The 15,861-nt window shown below is 38.2% G+C and overlaps 2 long non-coding RNA genes across 2 annotated transcripts in view; one reads left to right on the plus strand and one right to left on the minus strand.

Moving 5' to 3' along the window:
• Nucleotides 1-8,852: 8,852 nt before the first annotated feature.
• Nucleotides 8,853-12,681, plus strand: LOC139081787 (uncharacterized). Its single transcript, XR_011537103.1, has 2 exons — nucleotides 8,853-9,439; nucleotides 11,007-12,681. It is a non-coding gene; the product is annotated as an uncharacterized lncRNA (long non-coding RNA).
• Nucleotides 12,682-14,558: 1,877 nt separating this feature from the next.
• Nucleotides 14,559-15,861, minus strand: part of LOC103553819 (uncharacterized) — a 94,128-nt gene continuing 92,825 nt past the window's right edge. The window contains exons 5-6 of the long non-coding RNA XR_545555.2: nucleotides 14,806-14,929; nucleotides 14,559-14,698 (exon numbers count right to left, since the gene is read on the minus strand). This is a non-coding gene — a long non-coding RNA (uncharacterized lncRNA). The remainder of the gene's footprint in view (nucleotides 14,699-14,805; nucleotides 14,930-15,861) is intronic.

Here is a 15,861-nt window from a genome sequence, read left to right on the forward strand (position 1 = left end):
AGTCTTCCATCAATCCTAACTTGATTTTTGCCCATTGTTTCACTGAAAATTAGTTTGAAGAAGACTTATACCATGGTAAAACTTGCATTTGAACAGACAGGAACATCTTTCCAGTCTCTTTGCTACAGTTTCAGCACTAGTGCTAGCATACTGCTGTCAGCCTTAGAATTCAAAACTGTTTGCCAGGACACAAAATTGGTGGTAGAAAACAAGAAGTCTATACATAACATATATTGTGTTAATCATGAGACTGGTATCAGGACATGTTTTTTTCCTCTAAAACTTCTTGCCTTCAAGGTTCAAGTATTAGCCTTTGACCACGGACTAAACCATATACCACAAAGTATGTGCTGAGGTTAGAATATCTCAATACACACTTCAGAAGAGTATTCACAGGGAAGACTTACTAATGACCATGAGGCAAAGTTATATTGTGTCTTCTGTCCAGTGTTCATTGAACTTAGATCATAGGAAAAATACTTACATATACAAACACACACACACATATATTAACAGTATGTACTAATAGACTTTGTCATATATGTGTATATTTATGTTTATGTGTATGTGCACATGCATGGAAATAGTTCAGAGAAGATCAACACTGTCCAAGGCAGTGTGAAACAGGGCATTGTGACCATGATGTGTATCTGCAAAAGGGGTAGACACAGAAATGGGAAAATTAAATGAAAAGGGAAAGGTAGTTGAATTGCTTGGATGTAGTGTAGATATACTGCCATCTAGTAACAAAATATTTTCCTTTTCTTATGCTATTTTAAACATTGTCATTGTTAATTTTTGAATAAGAACATGGAAACAAATGCTTGAAACTATGCGGGGATGTATAAAACAATAAAATTATTATGGAAGTAGAATAACTATCCTGATTGATGCACAGGCACCAATATAAGAATTTACACATTCAACATTTGCTTTAGCATTAAGATGGACAGAAGACACCTTCATCATCAATGTCTTTAAAACAATTTTTTTCATTTTGTGTTGATGTCTACCCGCAGCATATAATGTGTTAATCATAAGACTGTTATTAAGAAGGATTTTTTTTTCCCTCTTTTTACCTTCAACGAAGGGAAACAACTGGCCTTTTATTTTTTTTCCACTGTGCAGTTTCAGCTACCAATTTTACATAGTCTTAAATATATTCATTATTATTCAAATAAATAAAGGTCATGTTTAAGAGCAATTTCGAAACGTGTTATTTCAAGCAAAGATTACTTTAAATAAGAGAACTTGCCCTAGGTTACTATTTCCTTTGTAAGTTGATGACTATTAATATAAAATTGACTCATTTTTTTCCTTGTACATATAACTAGGTGGAAAGTGGGCTTAATGAGGAGATCCAAAATTATATGAGAACTGTTATTAATCACACTTTTATAATTATTGCAATTATATTCAAAAAGAAAAGTCTGCTCATGAACTTCAGGTGATGAAAAATTCTCCCCAGTCTTCTTTCATTCATTTCTTGAATAACTGGAAAAATATTTCTGCCCTGCTATAAAGGATATATAGCAATCTTCCATAACAATCCAGGGCAATGTGCGACAAGAGAATAATATAAGGTCCTTGAGGAGCTCAAAGAAGGAGGAGATGTTGGCCAAGATTGCTTCGTGTTATTTAAAGTTGAATTGCTTTAGGCACTTCAGTGCTAGATCAGGACAAAGCCCAAAATCCACGTGCACCACACATCCCCTTATACCTTAGAGGCATCAACGTCCAACTCTGCAAAAAGAAATAACACAAGAGAGGGACACCCAGTTGCAGAGGGAGATTGTGAGTAGGATCAACAATTTATTTACAAAAACAGAACACCAAACCTCAGATAATGAAGAATTGAGATACTAATCTTTTTTTTGTGTGTGGTCATAATAGGTTATAACATTGTGAAATTTCAGTTGTACATTCTTATTTGTCAGACACTATATCAAAGTGCCTCTTCACCCCTTGTGCCCACCTCCCACCCCCATTCCCCCGGTAACCACTAAACTGTTCTCTTTGTCTGTAAGTTTGTTTGTGTTCCACAAATAAGTGAAATCATATGGTGTTTGTCTGTCTTTGTCTGGCTTATTTCACTTAACATAATACCCTCAAGTTCTGTCCACGTGGTTATAAATAGAACGATTTTGTCTTTTTCATGGCTGAGTAGTATTCCATTGTATATATATATACACCCGATCTTCTTTATCCAATCATCAGTCAATGAGCACTTGGGTTGCTTCCACATCTTGGCTGTTGTGAATAATACGGCAATGAACATAGGGGTAAATAAGTCTCTTTGTATTGTTGATTTCACATTCTTTGGATAAATACCCAGCAGTGGGATAGTTGGGTCATACAGTATTTCCATTTTTAATTTTTTGAGAAATCTCCATACTGTTTTCCATAGTGACTGTACCAGATACTAATCTTAATGTTTAAAAAACTATAAAAATATTTTACCAGACACTTGAAAAGCAAAAATTCCTTCAAAAGAAGATTGTAATGAGGAATAAATGAATTAGTAAGTGCTGAGTAACCCTGAGTAGGTCAGATAGACTTTCAATAAATAATTAACACTCATTGAATGAATTGATATAGTTCAATATATGCTAATGAGGTCTTTCTACATGCAGGACATTGTGCTTGGGCTTAGATGCTACTTCCCCAAGGATCTTTAAAATGGTTGATAGGAATTACCTAGTTAGCTTTAAAAAACTGATTCAGTGACCAATAAAAATTACTTGCCAACCAGCTTATGTCCTGTGTGCTCACTTTCACATATATAATCAATAGAAAATTGGAAACACATACTTATTCTATATTAAGTGTTGGTAATATTGAAGAGGTATGAGACATCATCTCTGCCTTGGAGGTCCTTAAATGGTAGCAAAAGCAATAGGACATACACAATACATGACTACAAAAAGGTGATGGGTGTCAAGTGATAATTGTGTGACATAGATTGGAAATGTATCTGTATTGGTACTGCTATACAAATGAACAGTTATTACCAGGGTCATTCTTTTCTCAAGTAAGCATGATTGACCCAATTATTTTCCCTTGAATTGCTGTTTCAATTTTGTATTGCTACTCAAGGCTTGATATTTAGTAGGTCCACTCCAGCTCCAAAAGTTCTATTTCTTGGAGATTTTGCTTGTTTTGTTGTCATATTTTTGTTTTGGTTTCTATTCCTAAAGAATTTGAAAGCAACTTGAGTGCTGGGTCCATACGTTAAATTTTTTTGGACCCCTACTTCACTTTGCACAGTACATTACATGTTGGTGCTAAATATATATATATATATATATATATATATATATATAAAATTGTTTATTTTAGTAAGTATAATAGGGCCAGCCCAGTGGCATAGTGGTTGGGTTTGCCTGCCCTGCTTTGGCAGCCTGGGGTTCGCAGGTTCTGATCCTGGGTGCAGACCTACACATCGCTCATCAAGCCATGCTGTGGTGGCATCCCACACACAAAATAGAGGAAGACTGGGGCCAGCCCAGTGGCATAGTGGTTAAGTTCACATGCTCTGCTTTGGTGTCTCAGGGTTCACAGATTCGGATCCCAGGTGTGGACCTAGCACTGCTTGTCAGGCCACACTGTGGCAGCATGCCACATAAAGTAGCCAAAGATTGGCACAGATGTTAGCTCAGCAACAATCTTCCTCAAGAAAAAAAAGAGGAAGATCGGCAACAGATGTTAGCTTGGGGCCAATCCTCCTCACATAAAATTTAAAAAATAAATTTAAAAAAAAGGAAGATTGGCACGGATGTTAGCTCAGGGCCAATCTTCCTCACCAAAAAAAAAAATAATAAATAAGTATAATATATGGGAACCAAAAGTTAATCCACACAGCAAAGTCTAAATTAGACAAGTCTCTTTTCAATTTAAATACTATATAGATCATTAAATTCAGTTTGCGTATCTACGATGGGCAGATGATGTAAACAACTGACAGAAGAAATGGAAGAGAGCAATAAGAGGGATGAAAGATTTGGAGAATGGATTTTACAAAAAGTTAAAGAAATCTGCGTCATTTAGCCATAAGAAAATGATCTAATGAGTGAATGTCACACAATGGGGATTGCCAACAGATCTTTTCCACAGAAAGAAGGACACACGTGATCGGCCTTGAAGCGCTTCCAGAATTATTGAAGTTAGAGATTAGAAAAATGGAAAGATCCAGAAAGCAGTGCTACTCAAACAGTGGTCTGTGGGCAGGCAGCATCTCCTGGCCTGGATGCTAGTTAGAATTGCAAATTTCCAATCCCCTCCTCAGACTTATGGAATCAGAATCCAGGGGGTCGCAGGGTTGGTAGTCTGTTCTAACAAGACCTCCAGGAGACTCTGATGCAAGTGCAAGTTATTTAAGCACTGCTGCTGGAAGGGTGTACTAGAAATATTCATCAGAGAAGGTGGGCCTTTATTTCTCTCAATATTGCTAATCTGAACAGCCGTCTGACCGACTGATTATCTCCAGACCCAGACAGGCACAGAACACCATTCATTGCAACTGCTGCTGGCCAAGCCCATTAGACACCCCAGGTGCCCCAGGCTGCCTGGCTGCCTCACACATACCCCACGATGTGGGACCAAGTGAGCAGCTCAGCCTTGGGAGTGCTGAGCACTCACCCTACATACCTTGAGAGGTCACAGCCCTGCAAAAGCTGTCAGCTAAGGATTTTAGGAAAGGTGAAAGTACTGAAAAATGTGATAGAGAGGAGAAGGAAGAAAAATGGCAGGAAAATAAAGTAGTGACACAAATAGGGGAATAGGTCAGGAAAAAAAAGAATAAGAAGGAGGTAGGATGAAGATGAGGATATAAGAAGACAGGAGATTCTAAAGTCAGAGTCGAGTTCAACGAGAAGGGAAAGAAAGAAAAGGAGTTTGGATGTACTATTTGAGAGGTTGCTGTAAGGGTCCCCTTACAAGAGTCAGCATGTGAATGGTGCAATAGTGCTTGGCAAATGGTGAACACCACACAAGGGCTAGTTGTGACTATGACTGCAACGAAGAAAACTAGGTGTAAGAGCAAGGAGTAAGAAACCACATTAACTAACCAGGTTGCAGGGATCATACAAGAGCAGCCCTTTCTGAGGAAAAGTGATGACCCAGACGACCTCTACAGTCTTTCACAATTAACGGTTACTACTTGGCTGGCTGGTATGTTATACGGCATGGACACACACACACACATACCTACTATAGTGTGTGCATATATAATTAACCAGAAAATACCTGTGGTATTTATTGCTTTCTTTTTTGCAAATTAAATAGGTACTTTTATTGGCATATCTAGGCCAATTATTTCAAAAACTCATCTTTAAGTTACATGAAGAATAATTTTAAAAATAAATATTTATAGAGTAGCATTGCTACTAGCAAATTCTTTTAAATTTTTGTTTTAAAATGTAGACATACTTTAAATTTGACAAAAGGTCATAAAAATAGAAAAATCTTCTGTTTTGGCTGACCTAGCATACCTAAACACAATGGGGTGCCTTCTTAATTACTTTCTTTAATGTTCTGAGTCTGGTTTCAGTATCATTAGAGATCAGACTTCCAGGAGAATTTCCTGTTAGTTTTGGCTAAATTTTTATTGGTGAATTATATAGAAAAACAAAATATATCGATTATAGATAGTCTCTGGAAAGTATTAGATGAAAATACAATAAAGAAAATGTATCTACATAGAATCTAGCAATAGAAACCACAGTAGAAACCACAGATGATTAGACTAAATCTTAGAATACACTAGTGAAATTGAACTCTTTCATTGGCCACTGTTGGTAATGACTGGCACCATATGGGTTTACTCAAAGCAACTAGAAACACATTTATCCCTTGCTTCTTAGTGAAGTTACCAGATGGCCCCCAGGAAAGAATATGATTTCTCTCCAGTTTTACTTATCCCGAGAATAAAAATCTTAAATTTAAATGTATTATAGCTTTCACGATTTCATCGTGATTAAACACAGCTAGGAAATGATGTTACACAAAGAAAATTCCAGCCCTTTAGGAATCAATCTAAGCATTAAGTCATTCAAAGATATTCCAAAGTAATGGGTGAACTGTTTCTGGGTCTTATTTTTTCAGTTTAAATAAGTTGAATAAAAATTTATTCAAAAAAACAACCAACAGAAGGAGATTTGGGAAATTAACAACTATTTGGAAATTAAACTATATTATTCCAAATAACCAATGAATGGAAGAGAAAATTACAAGGAAAAGTTTTAAATATTTGATGATGAGTACAAATGAAAACACAAGATACTAAAACTAACAGGGTACAGCAAATGCAGTGTTTATAGGAAATTTTTAGCTATAAAACCAATATTAAAAAAGAAGTTAAATCTCAAATCAACAATTATTAAGCCTTATACCTTAATAATTAGAAAATGAAGAGAAAACTAAGTTCAAAGCAAGCAGCAGGAAGGAAATAATAAAGTTGTGGAATGAGAATAGGAACAATCATTGAAACCAAAAGTTGTTTACAAATTAACAAACCATTAGCCTGACTAAGAAAACAAGAGAAAAAATAGCTAAATTATTCAAATCAGTAGTTAAAGAGGGATATCACTAATGATCTTACAGAAATATAAAGATTTAAAAAGGAATACCATGAACAATTGTAGGTTTACAAGTAGATAACTTAGATGAAATTTAAAAAATAAAAAGCACCTTGGGGCTGGCCCCATGGTCGAGTGGTTAAGTTCGCGCGCTCCGCTGCAGGCGGCCCAGTGTTTCGTTGGTTCGAATCCTGGGTGCAGACATGGCACTGCTCATCAAACCACGCTGAGGCAGCATCCCACATGCCACAACTAGAAGGACCCACAAAGAAGAATATACAACTATGTACTGGGGAGCTTTGGGGAGAAAAAGGAAAAATAAAATCTTTAAAAATAAATAAATAAATAAAAATTTAAAAAAATAAATAAAAAGCACCTCATATTCAAGTCTTTCCTCGCCTCTGCTTTATTTTTCCATGTCCCTTAACAGTCAAATGTCTTGCCAGAGTCTTCCTCCTCCCTGGCAATTCCCAAACTCGGTGTCCTGTCTCAACGCTATACCGCAGTCAGTAACAAGCCAGCTGTTACTGAAACTGGTGAACTATTTCCACCTGTCAGGGCAGATTCACAGTCCCACCTGTACAAATATCACCACCCTCACTCACCTGTGTTTTTCCACCTCTTGTAGTCTGTGATCAAGCCAGCCTGCACTGCATGGGGGGCCGCAGAATGTTCTACGCACCCTCCTGGTACATGTTGTTTCCTTTGCTTATACCACTCAGGCCTATTCCCACCTCTCTAGGAAAAAAAAGATATTCAAAGAGATGCTTTGTGTAGTGTTTCCTGATTCTCACAGGAAACATTTAGACTAAATTACTCTACTATGGTGAGTTTCTTAGGAAGATTGATAAACTATGTTCTTTGTTCTTAGGAAAATTTGAACCCCGTGTATGTATATGTATATATGTGTAGTGAGAGAGCTGGGTGGGGGGTGGTATTGCTGACCAGAAGGTAAGCCATGGTGGCCACATGCTTCTCTGGTTAACAAAATCAGAAATTGCTTTTCTAGGTCTATGCTTTCTCTAGGATTTGGTTTTTTGAGTATAGATTCCAAGATTATCCAAATGCCGATAATGGCCATACTATTTTTAAATTATTGTATTCTGGAGAAATGTTTAAATTCAACACCCTCATGCTGTTGGGGCTAGTTATAGTCCAACTGACTAGGGAAAGATGTTAATGAACACAAAATTGGAATTACACAGGGAAATTAGGTTTTCAGTCCCTAGTGCAAATGGCTCTAATCTTAGGACATCCTAGAAATAACAAAGGGGTCAGGGTGAGAGGGTGGGGATGAACAGGTAGAAATCTATCAACATCCCTAGATATCAATGAATATATCACACTTGCTGAAATATTTAAAGTAAAGAGTAATTGGGCTTAGGTGATACAAGCTGCAGGTCACTATGTGATTTAGCAAATCCTACAACCATCTCCTGGGGAAATCCACATGTGGGCACAAATCTGTACATTTACCCTACTTACGCACACTAGACTAAACTTAGACTAAACTTGTTTTTTTTTTTTTGAGGAAGATTAGCCCTGAGCTAACATCTGTTGCCAATCATCCTCCTTTCTTTTTTTTTTTCCTCCCCAAAGTGCCAGTGCACAGTTGTATATTCTAGTTGTAAGTCCTTCCAGTTCCTCTACGTGGAACACTGCCACAGCATGGCTTGATGAATAGTGTTTAGGTCGGCACCCAGGATCTGAACTGGCGAACTCTGGGCCAATGACAGAGTGCATGAACTTAACCACTACCCCATTGGGCCGGCCCCCTAATGTTGAATATTAGAGGAGCTATTACTATACATTCTTAGGGAGAGTACTTTATTACTTAATTCAAATACTGAATATTCACTGAAACAGAAACTGAACAGCAATAGAATATATGTCTTTCTATTTCTGACAAAATACCTCCACTATGATGCAAATTGATTTCCTTAGGACAACAGATTTTTTTTAAGGCAGAAAACTAAAAAAATTTAGAAACATGAAACATGCAAATTTTCCTAAAATATTTAATTACATAACTTTTAGTAAATGACATTCACAATATGTCTGAAAAAACAGTTGAATGAAACTTTCCACCAACGTAAAAATATAGCTTAAAAATTAGGGGCCGGCTCTGTGGCCGAGTGGTTAAGTTCTCGCGTTCCACTGCAGCGGCCCAGGGTTCGGATCCTGGGTGCGGACATGGCACCGCTCATCAGGCCACATTGAGGTGGCGTCCCACATCCCACAACTAGAAGGACCTGCAACTAAGATATACAACTATGTGCTGGGCGGGAGGGGGAGTAGATAAAGCAGAAAAAGAAAAAAGGTTGGCAACAGTTGTTAGCTCAGGTGCCAATCTTTAAAAAAAAAAAAAATTAAACCTTTAGGAACTAAGACATCTTAACACAATCCTGATAATTCTCACAAATTAAACTCTCTAAGCTTTCTCCCAAAAGCTTTACTTTCCATTCTCAAAAATTCATTCTAACACCAATCAAAGAAAATGGACCCCAATTATAATAATTAATAATTCAAAGTATTTTTAAAAGCCTCCCAAAAAAACTCTCTCAAAAAAGTAGATACATTAAATGATTTCTTTTCCTAAAGATATTTTCTCATTGAAAAAGATATTCTCTTCATTACTAAATACTAGCTTGCAAATTGATACTAAAAATCTATGAAAAAGTGATCAAAGGGTTACAAATATTGAGTATTTATTATGTGCTTGGTGCCCAGCAGGAAAGAATGTAAGGACAGCATAAAGGAAGAACAAAACATACCCTATATCCTTCAAGGAGCAGACAGTGCCAGCAAGTAGACACAACTTTAATACAAAACAGAGAGACACGCATGCCAAAGCGAAGCAGAAGGTGATTAAAGAGCAAAAAGTGGAGACTGTTTCTGCCTGGGAGAATTCAGGATGGTCCACACGGGAAGGATCATTTGAGTTAGGATTTGTATGGGTAGCTATGAGTATTTGGTTACGAAAAGCCAGATGGGAAGGAGGGCAGGTCGTCAGAGAGAAATAGTGTGATCTGAGACACGGAGTTGGGAAAGCAGGTTATATTTGGGGGACAGTAAAGTCCAAGCTCTTTAGCCCAGCAAAGAGGCACTCCACATTCTGACCAAGGCTCCCATCTTCAGTCTCATCTGTGCTGACTTCCTACTTGCAAGCTCTCCCTCTCTGTTCCCTGAGATTAGAACACCCTTCCTCTCATTCCCTCCTCCTGTCTGAGACACCTCCCCACCTCCATCTTGGCAAATTAACATCTATTTGTTCTTCAAGACTCAGTTTAGGTCTCTCCCACTTCTGCTTCCATCTGCTCCCACTCCTTTGCCCCCATACACACAAAGCTGGGGTTTGGTGCTTATCTTCTGTGTTCCCCTAGTACCAGGGTGGCCCACATCACTCAGTAATGGAATTGACTGTTCATTGTCTATCCCCTTCCTGGGGCTTGTTCACTTTTGTTCATTTTTATCTCAGTGCCTGACACACAGTAGGTACATGGTAAACATTTACTGGTTATTGAATGAACGACAGAAATGGCCTAGCTTGACTGAAATGTATGTAGGATGTATGATAAAAGAAACAAACCAGGAAAGATAGATTAGAGAAGATCATACAGGGCATGTCTGCTATGTGTGGTGTCATGAGTGTTGTTTCTCAAATACCTCTGGTTTTATCTCCTTTTAGACATATGATATAAATGTACTTCCTGCCCCATTGTGATGGAATAGGGTCACATTACTACTTCTGGCCATAAGTTTTGAGTGGAAGTGACATGTCATTTCCTGGTCAGAGTAGTTAATTGCCAGTGCAAGACACTCCAGAGCTCTCTCTCCCCTCTTCCCTCCACCAGCCTGAGTCCCTGAGCCAGTAAAAATGAGCAGTCTCCCTGCCAACATGTGATGGACACATAACATGAGTAAGAAATAAATATCTGTTGTTTTAATCCATTGAGACTTCTGAAGCATTTGCTAATGCAGCATAACCTAATTTATCCTGGCTATTGCACTGTGCTAAAGAATTAGACTTTTGGAAAGTTTATGAGGTAAGTCTTTGGGAGCCATTAAGAATTTCCTTTTTCTGGCAGGGAAGGTAAACAAGGGAATAATCTATCAGAGCTAGATTTCAGGAAAACTAGTTGAAGATTCTTTTTAATGACAGATTTAAAACAAAAAGATGAACTGAAGTCAGGGAGAGAAATTAGGATCCTATTATAGTAGTCTTGGTCTCTAGCTCCCAGACTTATGCTCTATGGAAGTCTCTTTCAGGAGATACAAACTGATGTAGCATCAGTAAAATGCTTTCATGGTAAAACAAATCTGGAAAACTTTATATATTATGTTGTCTTTTTAAGATATTTACAGTATATTTTAGCTAATTCAAGAAAAGAAGACAGATTCACTCAAAAAATATTTGCTTACTTCCTACAGGGTGCCAAGCAGTCTGCTGGGCATTGGACAATGGATATGAAAGACACAATCTATCTTCTAAAGGAGCTTCAAGTCTTCACTCACTCATCAATTTCTTTATTATCCAATTAACTTTTTTTTTTTTGGTGAGGAAGATTGCCCCTGAGCTAACATCTGTTGCCCATCTTTCTCTATTTCGTATGTGGGAAACCACCACAGCATGGCTTGATGAGCAGTGTGTAAGTCTGCACCCAAGAATTGAACTTGCAAACCTCAGGCCACTGGAGCAGAGCGCATGAACTTAACCACCATGCCATCAGGCCAGCCCCCCAATTAACATTTTCAAAGCACTAGATGTTAGGCAAAAATTAAAGAAGAAATCATCCTTGTCTTCAAGGAGTTCTCAGGCTCATAGTGGAAACAGTCACACACAAATTGATGACCAAACTCACGCTGCTATAAAAGAAATAATCAAAATGTTTTAGATTTTATTTTGTTAAATTCAGGGAGTGGCAGTGGACCTTCCAGGCAGCTGGCAGTCTGGCCTGGAGTTCAAGAGAGGGCTTATGGCTTTCTATGTCTGTAGATCTGAGGATCACTCATTTAGTTTAGAAGAAGGCTAAGGACAGTGAGTGGAGGGTGGCCAACACCTGTATCCAGTGTATGGAAAAAGGCTGAGGAAAAGGAGCCCCAAAGATGGAACAGCCAGAATCCTGGACACTGCGGATACGGAAATACTAAAATGGAGGGCGGAAAATGAAGAAGCTCATCATGGTGTGGCTGCCCTAGTCTTCTTGGGAACATCAAGAGGCAAACTGAAGCAAAGGGAGGAGAAATGATCTTTAATAAGAGATCCAATTTTGCAGAGAAATCCAAAGAATTTGAAGAGTCAGTGATCTGGCAACTTGTCATTGAGGTAACTTTCAGGAGAACAGAATTAGGGAAATTGAAACCAGATTATGAGGGTTTTAGGAGCCAGCAGACAGTGAAGAAACAAGAAGTGAGTGCACAAAACACTTAACTGATGCTGCGCCCTACCCTGAAGAAATGAAATGGAATGTTGATTTGAGGGGGTAAGCAGCAGGTTTAAGAGTTTTTGTTTATGCTTTTATTTGATACTTAAGATAAGAAACCTCAAGTACTTTTCTAAGGGGAAGACAGGACTGGCAAGGCATTAAAGATGCAAGAGACAGAGTTGGGAATGGGGGGTGGATAGAGTGGGATGGGATGGAAACCGGTGGGACAGGACCAAAGCCTTGGGTGCAGCTGTCTTTATCCCTGGAAAAGAGATAAAAGATTTCTTTCTCTGAGAGGAGAAGGAGAACAAGGTGGGCCCAGAGAGAGAACAGTAAGGAGAAGAGGGAAGGAAGTTCAGTTTTTGTGGAATGATCTCAAGATTCTGAAGAAACAGGACTATAAAATTATCTGTAACGCCAATAACTGAGTGGATTTGAGAAGAGCAGAAAAATTTGAAGACAGTTTCTAGGGGGAATGCAGCTGGGACTCAACCAGAGACCACTACAAGCATTGCCAATTGTGGGTGTGCTATAGGAGTTTTGTGCAGGGTAATTCTTGGTTTGGCAGAACTCTCCTGTGCATTGTAGGAAGTTTAGCGTCACCGGCTCCTGTGCATTCAATGCTAGGATTGCTCCTCTGTCTTTGTGATAATCAAAAAACATCCTCGTTAATTTCCAAATGTCCTAGGTTGAGAATCATTTCGCTGACATTAGACAGCCTGACACTACAGCAGAATCAAATCAGCCTAGTATATGGCCTTCCCCAGTAACACTTAGAAACCTAAGATCAGAGTTCAGTAGTTTTAAAAGCTTTGATAAGGAGACAGTAAAAGAAATGTTCCTAGATTTCCCCCCCATTGATTGAGAATATATCATCCCCATCCTACATGCCTAGATCTGTCTCCAGCAAGAGCAATTCCTAAGCACACATAGCATTTTAGAGCGGCACAGGATGTTAATTATTGCTGATTCAGAGACATTTTTATAGGCGAAGTATGTCTAAACCCTGATCCAAAGCCTGGTTTTCTAAGCCTGGCCCTTTGCCCAGGATGAGGAGGTGAGGAGGGACTCGAGTAAAAGTCCCACAAAGGCAGACAAAGGAAATCAGAGGACTTAGTCTCTAAGAGAGGCCCTGCTGAGGTCTCTGGGCGGAGCACACAAACATGGCTCAGATCTTGGGAGTTTGAAAATACAGCTGCTGATTTGCTCCAACAAACACAGTTCTAGAAATACTGACGCAGTAGCAGAGCTGTCTGTGCAAGACTTGGACCTGCCCAGACAGAGAAAAGGTCTAAGTTAAATATAGCCTCTTATCAAAATAACTTAGGGGAACTGATACCTAGTACTATCTCACAGCTAGACCTTGGCTTCTGCTCATCAACTGTCTTAGGTTCCTTAAGAAATTCTCAGTATGCCTTGCTAACTCATCTGATCATGACCTCAGCCTCCCCTCAGCCTGTCCCATAGGGCTAAGCCAATGGACTTCATCCTGCCAATAACTTCACCCTGTCTTGACCCCAGTCTTCTGGGTCACGGCCCTCAATTAAGCCTTGCCACATTGATTCTTCAACCTTAGCCCACTTCAAACACTCCTCCCACTCAAAACACTGATGGTGATCTGTCTGGTTTTGGTCCCTGCCTGTCTTCCCAAAACTCTTGCATAGACCCTCTAACTGCAATGCCCTGCCTTCTAATCTTCTTTATCGAAGTGTAGTAGCACTTTCCAGCCCCAATAGCTACTTATCTGACATTTCCAAATATCTGAAATAGGCCAAGGCATTTCATAAGACCCATCTAGAGCGTGAGGGAGTGCCAAAGGGCTTTACTTTGGGTTGAAGTAGGGCCAAAAATAATGTAGAGCCTCAGTGTGCCTTTTAGTGAGGCATAAAACACTCATGAGCTAAAATAAAGAAAACTCGCAATGTGTTTGTTAGACCATATTCCAAAATCTAAGACTAAAGAAAAGATTATATTTTATACAGAAGTAGTAACATCTATTACACCACCTTTAGCTTTGAATGTTCTGATTGCTGACTTTGGATGGTAAATAACTTCATCTAACTATTCATTTCAAGCCTCTGGGCTTAGAATAAACTGTTAAGTTATATGAATTTCTAAAAGTCAATTATCAGAAAATGAACAGACACTAACTAGTAATGAAAGAGAAACCTGATTTCAAGAAAAAAATGTTAATCATCTTTAAAGAAAACATAACATAATGTCAAACAATACATATATAGAGTTTTAAAATGTACATACTACCCCATAATTTGAATATATTTTATACTCTTTAAAAACTTCTGAACTTTGAGAAAATTAGACTACTTACATTTCATTTACAGTGAGCAACCAAAAGAGACTTATATTTCATTAATAAATATTCTCTGGCATATGATTCAATTACGTTAAGATTCTGACACTGAGGCAGCATCTAAAGGGCTAACATACTATTTCCATCAAGGTTTTCCCAAGCCCATGTCACACAGCTCCCTCTCATCTCCTAGGTTTAGTGTTTGGACCATCCAATTTAGCATATATCAAAGGGTCTCATACTGACCTCGAGATGCTCCAAATCTTCTCAATTTGACAAGTATACAAAGAGTGTCAATTTAGCAAGACCACCAGTTCCTTTTGAAAGATAATGATCATGTCTTCTGCTTTTTTAATCTCCCATAATGTGGGCAAGAGATAAAAGTCCTAGAATCAAAATAAAACCTATTGATCTAATTCAAAATCAACACCATTGATGACTTATAACTCCCAAATATAAATGTGGTAATTTAATCACTTAAATTGAACCATACCTTATTACTGAATTCCCTTCAGGTTGTTCTTTATGCAGAATATGTTGGAAGTAATCTTCTATGATGTAAGCCATCGGAAATTTTTTTAAGTATGGGTAGTAGAGAGGGTGCCGTGCTATGATGCCTATTGTATACAAAACATTACATTAATAAGCACATATCCTGAAGATGGATTAAGATGACTCACTAATTTGAAGTACCTTAATCTGATTCTGGGAGGATGTTGTATATCAGGTGGGGATGGGAGTGGTGGGGAGATTTGGGGTGGATACAAAGGACAAATTGTTGTCATCAAGGCGAATCTCTTGGTGGTGAGTATCATTCTCTCTGCTTTGCCAATGTCCAGAGTTTCTCTAATTTAGGGTTGCCAGATTTAGGTATCTCTAATTTAGGATATACCTAAATATTGCGTGGGACATACATTAAAATTTCTCCTTGTTTACCTGAAATTCAAATTTAACAAGACATTCTTTATTTTATCTGTCAATTCTAGTTATCTCAAGGGGTACTATGAAATTCTAAGAAAACTTATTTTCATTCCTTTAATTTTTGAAACTAAGGATATACCATATAGTGGCAACTTGCAAAGAGAGGATGGAAGAGTGACACAAAATCAAATGAAGAATGTTGGGCTATTCACTTGAAAAGACTAGTTGCCAAGGTTAAGGACCTTGACTATCATGTTCACTGCTATATTTCCACTCACAACTGAAGTACTAGGGAATGGTAGGGGCTAAATATTTTTTGACTAAAAAAATAGCAGATATAAATGTCTCAATTTTTTTTGAGAATGCAAACTCCTCTCTTTTATCATCAGGAAGAAAAGGTTGGCTAGTCCATTCCTTTTAGTCACCTCAGCTCACACGGCTCAAATAAATACAGCAGGTAACAGTGCGGCTGAGTACACAAACTGGCTGTCACTATAATCCAGAGAGCCTGCCATCTACAGACAAAGCAGCAATGGAGTCATTGTTTATAGGATTTCAGATGCAGGCACCTTGAATAAGAATCTGTACACTGCATTTCTTTCAGTTTACCAACTCATGAGATGATAGA

This window comes from Equus przewalskii, chromosome 2 (genome assembly GCF_037783145.1).
Source record: "Equus przewalskii isolate Varuska chromosome 2, EquPr2, whole genome shotgun sequence".
Lineage (NCBI taxonomy): Eukaryota > Metazoa > Chordata > Mammalia > Perissodactyla > Equidae > Equus > Equus przewalskii.